This window comes from Oreochromis niloticus, linkage group LG11 (genome assembly GCF_001858045.2).
Source record: "Oreochromis niloticus isolate F11D_XX linkage group LG11, O_niloticus_UMD_NMBU, whole genome shotgun sequence".
NCBI classification, from domain to species: Eukaryota; Metazoa; Chordata; class Actinopteri; order Cichliformes; family Cichlidae; genus Oreochromis; species Oreochromis niloticus.
The window spans coordinates 25,667,019-25,677,673 of record NC_031976.2 but is presented as its reverse complement, the minus strand read 5'-3'; the positions used below and the strand labels follow the sequence as shown (position 1 = coordinate 25,677,673).

The window sequence follows — 10,655 nt, the reverse complement described above, 5'->3', positions numbered from 1 at the left end:
AAATAAAATAAAAAAATAATAAATATTAGACATAACCACTATTCCTGGTCCAGTCTGCAAAAATATCAAAGTAATATTGAAATAAATGTTCTATCACTTCATATATTGTATGTGATAATGTAAATAACTGTTTTTCTTTTCTTTTCTTTTCTTTTCTTTCTTATTCTGTTAGGAAACCCTTATTGGTCAGCATGTAAAATTCAGATTTGATGTTTTCTCTTTTTAAAAATTTAAATCATTTGCAGCCTATTTTTTAATATTCTGTATTATTTTTTGTCTTAATAACATTTTTTTAACTATTGAAATTCTCTTTTGGATACAATTTAATTCTTTCTTTGGATAGATAGGCAGGGAAACAATTTATCACTTACTGTGTTTAAGTAAAATGCTTCTGCAATTGCTGTGCTCACAATAAGAAAAACATATCCTTTCATCCTCATGGTGGGTCTTTGATGAAACATAAATCAATACAGAGCTTGGCAAGAATCATGAAACACAATCACAAAATGTAAAAAAAAATATAAAAGCTAAATCTACTCATCTCAGCTGAAAGACTTCTTCAGTTAATCTTTAATTTTAATTTTTTCTTACAAAAATATGAAATTTTTTTGTTTACCTTGTGTTTATCTTCTCACACATCTCCTTTTTCTTATCTTATGTTCAAGTGCATTTGAGAAGCTTTGGCTGTGACAGGATTGATGCAACTGTCTCCAAAAATTGATTATGTTCATCTGGACCAGTGGCGGAGCGGGGGATTGGCTTACTGGGCTTAAGCCCGGGGTCTTTTGAAGTGTATTTTTTTCATAGTTAGATGCCTGGCTGACAACTGTATAAAAAAAAACTACACACAATATTCGAAGCACATAGTGCACACTGTGGGAATTTACGACTGTGCGTAAATCCCCCCTAATATTGGTATGATCCGAGCTCAGACACTAGCGACTGAGCGAGGGGGCGGGGGGAGCCGCTGCCTTGGAGTGCGCTGTTGGAGAAGCACAGCCAGGCAGACAGAGGAGAACTGAAGTTTGACCAGGTACCAAAGCAAATCATTCGTACTGTACAAATAATATAAATATGACGGTGTATCACAAAAGATTGATGTCAAACTGATCACTTGACCCATATTACGTTACTTGTTCTTCAAGTGAATCAACAAATGGCAAAATGAAAAGCCGAACAACAACTACGCTGTTTTTTTAGTCTTAACTTACATGTGTATTTATTTCATATTTTCAGTTGTTACCCTTCACGGCTAAATAAATCGGTTTCAGTAATGTACTGATATGCAACAATGGACATAAGGGGCTTCTTTCAAAGAAAAAACTCTGGTAGATGTTATTTTATATATTATGCTTTGTATGTTGTTCAGTATATTCCTATGCAAAACAAGAGGAATTTCAATACACAGCAGTATATTCACAGTTGAAACCAGATATTTACATACACTTTAGGGAAAACACAAGAACATTTTTTACTGTACAACATCAATTTAGAGTAAACTTGTTTTGTTTTGGATAAATAAATATTGAAATATCTTTTGAATTAGTTAAATGTCAGAATAAAGAGAGACAGAGCTGTCTAATTTTATCCCTTTCATCAAATTTAGGAGTACATATACACTAAGTTTATTGTTCATTAATAAGAAAACTCCAGACGATTCCATTCTGAGCTGAAGAAGCTTCTGATAGGTTAGTAGAGTCCATGTGAGTAAATTGATGGCACACCTGTGGATGCATATAAGGCAAAACACAGAGCCTGTTTCTTTGACATGGGAAAATCAAGAGATGTCAACCAAAACACCAGGAAAAGAATTGTGGAGCTCTATAAGTGTGGCTCAATTTGGAATACAATTTGGTGCCATTTACAATTAAAAAATACAGATAGTTTCTCTCTTTACTCTTAAAGTTAACAAATATGTTTTTATATTTATCAATCTAAAAAAAATAAACATTTAGTCTGATTTGATGTTACAATTAAAAAAGTGTTTGTGTTTTTATCTGAAGAGTATGTAAATATCTGGTTTCCACTGTATATTTGATGATGTTGGTGTTTGGCTTGATTGTCAGCACAAAGAGGGAGAGAGAGGAACAGAGAGAGAGAGAGAGAAGAACAGAGAGGGAGAGAGGAACAGAGAGAGAGAGAGGAGAACAGAGAGGGAGAGAGAGAGGAGAATGAGGACAGAACAGAGATGGAACAAGAGCAGGTGAGACACATGTTAGTCAAATGGTTGTTCACTAAAAGTATCACCATATCATAGGTACTCATGTATCTCGTACCTAGTGTTTCTTTTTAGGTTTGTTAGTTTTCAAATTCTATATTTATTAAGTTATGCAGGCTTGTTTGCACAACAACAATCTAAATAGTGTAATTTGGTAGAATTAAAAAATAAGTGTAGTGCAGGTCTATGATGATTTTAGTGCTACTATCATCTAGTTTTGATTCTGGTCCTGTTTTGGTTAAGTCCTAAGTAGTCCTGATTTTGAACTGTTGTAGTCCTGTTTTAATTCCGGATCAGTTCTGGGTCTGGTTGAATTGGGATTTAGTCCTCGTGTCTTGATACAACCCTGATTTTGTTCTGCCTTGCTGCTTAATTAAAAAACTAGTTTAAGGTGTCCTGCATATGTGATATGTATTTTTCCCTATATGAAGTCATTGTTTTTTTAACAAAACTCAAAACACAGCCTATTAATCTTTCAGTCATTTCTAACCCCCCCCCAAATCCCACATGGATACTACCCTTTAGGGCTAAGTCCTGGGTGTTTCGAATGTCTGCCTCCGCCTCTGATCTGGACGTAGCGTTTTCAGTGGGAGAAACGTTTCGTCCAAGTGACTTCTTCCGTCTCATCTGACTGCAGGTTTCCCCAATCTCCCCAAACAGTACATTTGCATAATTGATGCAACTGTTTTCATACAACTAAAGGAAGTCTCTTTAGTTTTGCTTTTACACACATTGCCAGTCCCTCATATGCTTACCAAAGTGTTTATACAAATAAAGGTATGTACTTTGCATATCAGACTGTCATGCATTGAGTTTGTGTTTTGCTTTTTGTAGCTGTTGGCATGACAGTGTTTATATAATTTGGATGATTTCTTTATTTTTGTCGAGGTCCATGTCATCGTTGTAAATTGTTTAAGCTGTACATTATTTATGTTATGTTATTTTATGTAGTTAAAGTTATGGTGCTTTTTTTTTTAAAGTCAAGCTCACTTACAAGTTGCGCTTTTTCTCCCCAAAAGGAAACTTTTGGGGAGAAAAAGCTGTAAGCACGCAGCAAGAATGAGCCCATAATGTTCTTTACTGAAAGTCATGTTAAGTGGAATGGACTTTAACTACACACTTATAAAAACCTCAGAAGAACGGTGACTAATTCCCTTTTTGAATCATGCAGCCACTGAGGCATTTGTTGATTTATCTTTGTTTTGTTGTATAGTGTTATTTTAGGTGCTGTGTCTTACGTCGAGTTTTATTATATTAATGCTGTGTAGTTTTCACAGTTCCTTTGGAGAGAAGTCTTCAAATAAACAAGTGATTGAAAACCACTTGCGTCTGCCTGTGCTTTGAATTATACTTTTGCTTTGGCACACATTATCAGTTCCTATTATCAAATGTTTACCTAAGTGTTTATACAAATAAAGGTATGTACTTTGCGTATCAGACTGTCATGCACTGAGTTTGTGTTTTGCTTTTTGTAGCTGTAGCATTTTCAGTTCCTATTATCAAATGTTTACCAATGTTTTTATACAAATAAACGTATGTATTTTTCATATCAGACTGTCACCTTCCACAAAGTTCAGCTTTTGTCTCATCAGTTCAGGTAATATTTGCTCAAAAGCATTTGGAATCATCAAGATTTTTTTCTGGCAAAACTGTGAGGAGCCTTTATGTTCCTTTGGCTCAGCAGTAGTTTTCGTCTTGGAACTCTACCATTCAGGCTATTTTTGGCCAGTCTCTTTCTTATGGTGGAGTCATGAACAGAATCAGAATCAAGATGTCTTTATTGTCATTGTTGCAGGTTCAGCGAAATTAAAAGTGGTCTCCAGTCAGTGCATCATCCATAAAATATTTTTTAAAAAATCATTAAATTTTAACAAAATCAATAAATAAAATACTTAAAGTGCTAATAAGAACAGTATGAGCAAACATTCACATACATTCCCACACATGCCTCAGTCAGTGCATAGATCATTTCCAGAGTGGCGTGACTGGTTTCATACCGCTAAAGGAAGTATATTTAGTTTTGCTTTTACACACATTGCCAGTCCCTCATATGCTTACCAAAATGTTTATACAAATAAAGGTATGTACTTTGCATATCAGACTGTCATGCATTGAGTTTGTGTTTTTCTTTTTGTAGCTGTTGGCATGACAGTGTTTATATAATTTGGATTTATTTATTTTGTCAAGGTCCATGTCATTGTTGTAAATTGTTTAAGCTGTACATTATTTATGTTATGTTATTTTATGTAGTTAAAGTTATGGTACTTTTATTTTGAAAGTCAAGCTCACTTACAAGTCGTGCTTTTTCTCCCAAAAAGTTTCCAAACAACTGTAAGCACACAGCAAGAATGAGCCTGTAATGTTCTTTACTGAAAGTCATGTTAAGTGGAATGGACTTTAACTACACACTTATAAGGAAACCTTAAAGAACGGTGACTAATTCCCTTTTTGCATCATGCAGCCAACAAGGTATTTGTTGATTTATCTTTGTTTTGTTGTACAGTATTGTGCTGTGCTGTGTCTGTGTCTTACGTTGAGTTGTATTTTGTTAATGCTGTGTAGTTTTCACAGTGGCTTTGGAGAGAAGTCTTCAAATAAACAAGTGATTGAAAACCTTGTGGCAGACTGTCATGAATGGCCTCCTTGACTCCCCGCTCAAACCAATGTTGCTCCCTGTCCAGCATGTGTATGTTGCAGGGATGACCACGGGAGTTGCTTTTTCACTTCATATGCTTTATTTCAAAGTCAGATCATTGACATACAGCATCTCCTCTTCAACTCCTAGCCCTTCGCTACGGTGGGAAAGAACGATTCCAATCCCCTTCAAGGAACATACGTCAAAAGAGTTTTTCTGACACACCAATGGGGCGTTTCATGCCATCTTTTAAATATGACTACTCTGGCAGATGAACATTTCAAATGGAAATTACACCAGAACAAACAAGCAAAAAAAAGAAGTGTGGAGTACCTTTGAACCAATGAACAAAGTATAACATTTTATACTTTTTAACACAAACCGACCCCGTCAATATCTGTATCTCTCACATGTACATCCTCCTCATTGAAAGAGTGTCTACTGGCCTGTAGGTGTAAGTAGACTGCATGTGGAGTCCTGGCCTGACGAGGTAAGTATTCTGTATTGTGTGTTGTGGAAGTTTCCACTTAATAAAGCCTGCAGACAAACGGTGTGCAGTAGCTAACATCCTTTAATCAAAAAAACAAAAGAACAAAAACCCAAGCTTGGTGAGAGCAGCCATCTCATGGGGCAGACGATCGGCAGAGACTCTGCTGAACCCAGCACAGTCCTGGCTTTAAATACCTCTTACAGAAACAAACAAAAGCCAGTACACAGCTGTTTCACACCTTTGGTCTTCCCCCAAAGAAAAATTCACACTCCCTTGCTACCTCTTACAGTGGAGAAAAGACAAAAGGCTCCACTACCTGTGTTGCCATGCTGCCTTTGTGAATGTCCCCATTTCCTTACCAGACCCCCACCATCTGTCTAACTGCTTGAATAGGGTATGAGGCAGACATGTATTAAACCCAATTCTTTGATTCCCATGATAGAACAGAGAAAACCCGACTCAGGAGTGGTCAAAAACATTTATAATTCTTTATTCAATGATCTTCCGGAAGAGAGAGCCCTGCACAGCCCAAAGCCAGTTGCAGAATCTCTGACATTAGAAGCTAAAAATGTGTCTCATATAGGTGTTATTTTGGTACTTTACATGTCACACCAAGCCTCGATACAAACAACTCCTTATATGTTTCTAGTTCCTCTTTCTGTCTGGTTTGCTGTATTTATTAATATGTCTCTGCACTGAACTTCCTGTTTTTCAGTCTGGCTAAGCATTTAGTTTGTGAGTCAAAACTGGCCTTGCTTTACAAGCCTTTACTATTAAAATACATAAAACAATATAATCAGAAAATAAGCACTAAGAATATATATTTATTTCATAACATACCCCCTTTTTAACTAATTTTATTAGTTAAACTACTTAACTGACTCCCTCAATAACTACTGTGAACTAAAAACAGATATAATTAGCTTTTTCTGGTAAAAGATCCTACATTACTTTTGTCACTCTTTGGAAACAGCCTCTATAGAGTTAATCTGTTTCCTCTTTCAAAAATTTTCTCCTGGTTTCTTCACCCCCTTTAACGGGTAGTGCACATCCGGCCTTAACACTGTTTTGGGGGAATTTGCATAACATAAAAATCCTACAAACTATTACTAAAGTCCCTCTCATTACTCTTCATTACTTTTATGCTCACATTATAACCTTTAAAATGTTTTTGATCTTCTTTGCAATCTAAACGACTACTCCTCTGATAGGTTTCTCTGTGCTCTGTGCTTCTTTTGGGTCACATCCGTGTCCCTCTCTCTTGGCCAGATCTGTTCAGTCTGATGCTTCCTGGATTCTCGCCAACCCCTTTGTAGTTTTGCTCTGGTTCTGGAATCCGCTCCTTCTTCTGTAAAGGACAGAAAACGAAAACACCTCTCTCTGCTACGCCTTAATACTCTAATATGGTCATCAATTGTTCTCTAAATTATCCTAAGTTAGTTCAAACTATCATGTTCTGGGCTATCTAATCAAAAGGATTAGCCTAATTAGTATTTATGTGTGTAAGCGTGTTTGCATTCACCCGTAAGCACTCTAAGTCCTTTTTCTACGATATTTCAATCCAGACAGTCATGCTGAACGAAGCTTATGACCTTCACAACACTGAGTGGCAACTCCTATCAGTGCAATTGCAATGTGTGTATGAAAAATGATTATAAATGCTTATTCTAGAAATCAAAAAGAAATCAAACATTTTCAATCCTAACATCTTCCCTCCTTTCACCAAAGCATATGTTTTATTCAAGCTGCTGTCCCACAGTTTCCCCTTGAGTGTGGTATTCAGCTTCTTATAAACACTGGCATTTTATCTTCTAAAAAGGATTCAGTTTATTTTAATACTTTATGTAGCCGGATGGGCTACTCGCCTTTCTTTTCTCTCTCTCGCTCGCTCGCTCTACTGCTCTCGCTCTCTCCTGCGCTCGCTCTTACTGCAAAACTAGGTCAATTGGGAACCCACCTGCATATTGATTGCAGGCTGGCACCAGGTATAAAGCTAAGCCGGTGCTTCTTTGGATTATTCCTCCTATGCATTCAGCGCAAAGCAGCAGTAAATGCTGACACTCTGCGACGGACTGATCGGCAAGAGTAGATCATATGACAGCCACAGCGCGGCAGGTTGTTTTGTTCCGGCGTTGCGGAGAGAGGTGCTTGTGTGATCCTCCACCAGTGAGAGTATAGCGCCTCCGGTCCTGGGGGTTTGAGCGCTGCCTTCACCTCCGTGGCAACTCACTCAGCCTTAAGTGAAGAATCAAGACATCTGCCTAGCCGTTGTTGTGAGGGCTCCTCCTCAGTGGAGCCTGCTGTCTTGTCTTGTCTTGTTTGGTTTTGAATTGTTTTACCTTGTCTTATTTGGTTTTATTAAGTAGGCCTACCATTTCCTGGTTCGCCTGGTTTTATTTTATCTCTGGATTGTTGCGTGTGCCCACGCTTCTGTGATCGGGCTGAAGCAATTCTTTGCCCGAGTGTCGTGCCGGGGATTTTAAATTGCCCCCGTTGCTGGTCTTAGCCTGTGGGGAGCCAGACCAGCTCGCGATTGAGGCTGGGACCATTACTACCAGTACGAGTGGACCCATGGGGCACAAGCCTTCCTGTGTGTGTGTGTGTGTGTGTGTGTGTGTGTGTGTGGTTTCTTTTATTAAAGTGTGTTTTAGTTCTTTTTATCATCTGTAGCGAGCCTGACGCTCAGTGTCCTTTTATTCTTTTAACATATTTTTCTGTGTTTTCTTTAGTGAACGGAGGACGTACCAGTGGCCCTGGGACCTTAGGTGGTGGGTCGTTTTCACACTTTCTTTTGTACAGCACCGGGTGGGCTGCAGTGATTTTCGTTTTGTGTGATTTTCTTTTGGGTCCACGGCTGCTGGTAAGTCCAAGTTCCATGTTTGTTTTATTTTCACTTTAGGACACTGTCAACAATGACGCTACATCTTGGTTTCTAAATATTTTATTTATTTTTACTATAAATAAAACTGTTTTAATATTGGAGCCAACCTGCCTCAGTGTGCATCCTTGAATCTGTGCGGCCTCCTTTTATTCTTTTTTATCTATTTTTCTTAAATATATTTCCTGGGGGTGAAATTCCCCTAGGTGGCGTTGTCATTTTATTATTTCTTTTATAACCCCGCCGACCACTTGGTCACATACTTGGCGTTGGTCGACAGGATGCACATTTGAGGTAGATGTTTGGTTTTGTAAATTGTTTTATTTTTGTAGAGAGCATAGTTTACCTGTTTGAAGGCTCTATTTCTTTTTAAGTGTGATTATAGACAAGACAGCAGTATCCAGGTTTAGGAGGAAGAGTAATAGGATTTTAGCACCTTGCTGATTTAATTTTCCCTGTTTTGGTCTAAAATTTATTATGGAGGAAGAATTGCAGCAACTTAGAGACTTGGTAGCACAGTTAAAAGCAGATAATGAGCAATTGCGCCGGGATAGAGGCGCTGTGCTGGAGTCTGGTGGTGGTGCCGCGTCGGCCTCCTTCGCACCAGCTGGTTGCATACCAAATGTTGGTAGCCAAGCCGCTGTTACAGAGCGTTTGGTGGTGGTGCCTAGGGACCGTAAATGTCCCATGTTTAATGGCAGAACGGGCATCAATATATCTGAATGGGTTGAAGAGGTTCAAGCGTGCATGCGTGCCCGGCACCTGTCTGTTGCTGATCAAGCATTTTTTATTTTTGATCATTTAGAGGGAGAAGCAAGGGAGGAGATCAAATTTCGCCCTAATTCAGAGCGAGGGGATCCTGCTCGGGTGTTGACCATTTTAAAGGAACTGTATGGTAATGCGCAGTCCTATGTCACTCTGCAGCAGGCTTTCTTTTCGAGGAGACAGCGGGAGGGAGAGACTTTGCAGGAGTTTTCCTTAGCGCTAATGGCTTTGATGGAGCAAGTGAAACAAAGTGCACCTGATGGCATGCGTAATGCAGAGGTGTTGCTCCGAGACCAGTTTGTAGAACATGTTGCTGACAGTGCTCTCCGCAGAGAGCTTAAACAATATGTTCGCCGTGTGCCTACTGCCACCTTGTTAGAGGTGCGTGGGGAAGCAATTAGATGGGAAAGAGAAGGGTTTCCAGGCGGTGTTCGCGACCGTGGCTATTCCCACCCATCAGCGTATGGTTTCCAGTGTGGGGTGCGCACTAGCCCTAGGTCTGCTCCTGTTGGTATGCCCGAGTCTGAGTGGCATGAGCTAAAGGAACTCCTAAAGCGCCAGCAAGAGCAGTTAAATCAGCTCACTGAGACAGTGGTTTCTTTACAGAACCCCGAAGAGGTGTTCGGCCTTCACGGGCTGGCTCGGTGATTTGTCGCCGGTGTCAGCAGCCAGGACACTTTGCTAGGGAGTGCACTGGGGAGCGGGTTTCACGCCGCACCAGAGCAGGTTCTGATTCAGGCCCTCCTCGTACGGCAGTTGGCAATCACCTTTCCGCTACCCAGTCGGGAAACTAAAACCCTCTGAGCTGCAGAGCCACAGTTCAGGTGGGGAGTTCACTGGCTCACAGAAAGATAGGATTGGCAGGTTAATTTCATCGTGTCCAAAGATGGATGTGCTGATTAGTGGGGTGACTGTCCCTTGTTTGGTGGATACTGGTTCCATGGTTTCCACCATTACAGAGAGCTTCTTTTTGACGCATTTTGCCCCTTGGGGACAAGAACGCCTTCAGTCATGCCATTGGTTACAGCTTCGGGCTGCCAATGGGCTTGCCATTCCTTACATTGGCTATTTGGAGCTCAGTGTACTCCTGTGTGGCAAGGAAATGCCCTCTTGTGGGATCCTCATAGTGAAGGACCCTCCTGGTGCCACGCCCTCTGTTCCTGGTATTTTAGGAATGAATGTCATCCGTCGCTGTTATCAAGAGCTGTTTGGGGCTTTCGGTGGCTCCTTGTTTAATTCTCCTTCTGTGTCACAGGCACCGAGACCAGTTTTGGAGGCCTTACATCAGTGTCACCAGTCTGCAGCCCAAGCCCCAGAGGACCGTGTTGGTACCGTCAAGGTACAGGGCCCGCGGGCCGTGCGGATACCTGGTGGTGTCATGCAGCTGGTGGCCACCACTTGTTCACAGCAGTTGTCAGGCCAGTCTGTGCTTTTCGAGCCTCCTGAGTCCGGGCTGCCAGTTGGGTTGCTGGCCTCTCCATGTTTGGTCCAGGTGGATAAGGGTGTTGCCTATATCCCAGTCACTAATGTGGGAACAGCTGAAGCTGTCCTCCACCCACGGACCCATTTAGGAGTGATCAGCCAAGCTACTGTTGTTAGCCTCCCTGCTGGTGTTAGTGAGGAACACTCTTTTCCCGCCACAGTTTCCTCCCATACAACCAGCAGCCCT

At 40.4% G+C, this 10,655-nt stretch overlaps 1 long non-coding RNA gene across 2 annotated transcripts; it reads left to right on the top strand.

Moving 5' to 3' along the window:
• The first annotated feature begins 7,193 nt into the window (after positions 1-7,193).
• Positions 7,194-8,325, top strand: LOC109204090 (uncharacterized). 2 transcript variants are annotated; one of them, XR_003222307.1, is made up of 2 exons: positions 7,194-7,900; positions 8,073-8,325. It is a non-coding gene; the product is annotated as an uncharacterized LOC109204090 (long non-coding RNA). The 2 variants fall into 2 exon arrangements; XR_003222308.1 differs by lacking the exon at positions 7,194-7,900 and adding an exon at positions 7,921-7,937.
• The last annotated feature ends 2,330 nt before the right edge of the window (positions 8,326-10,655 follow it).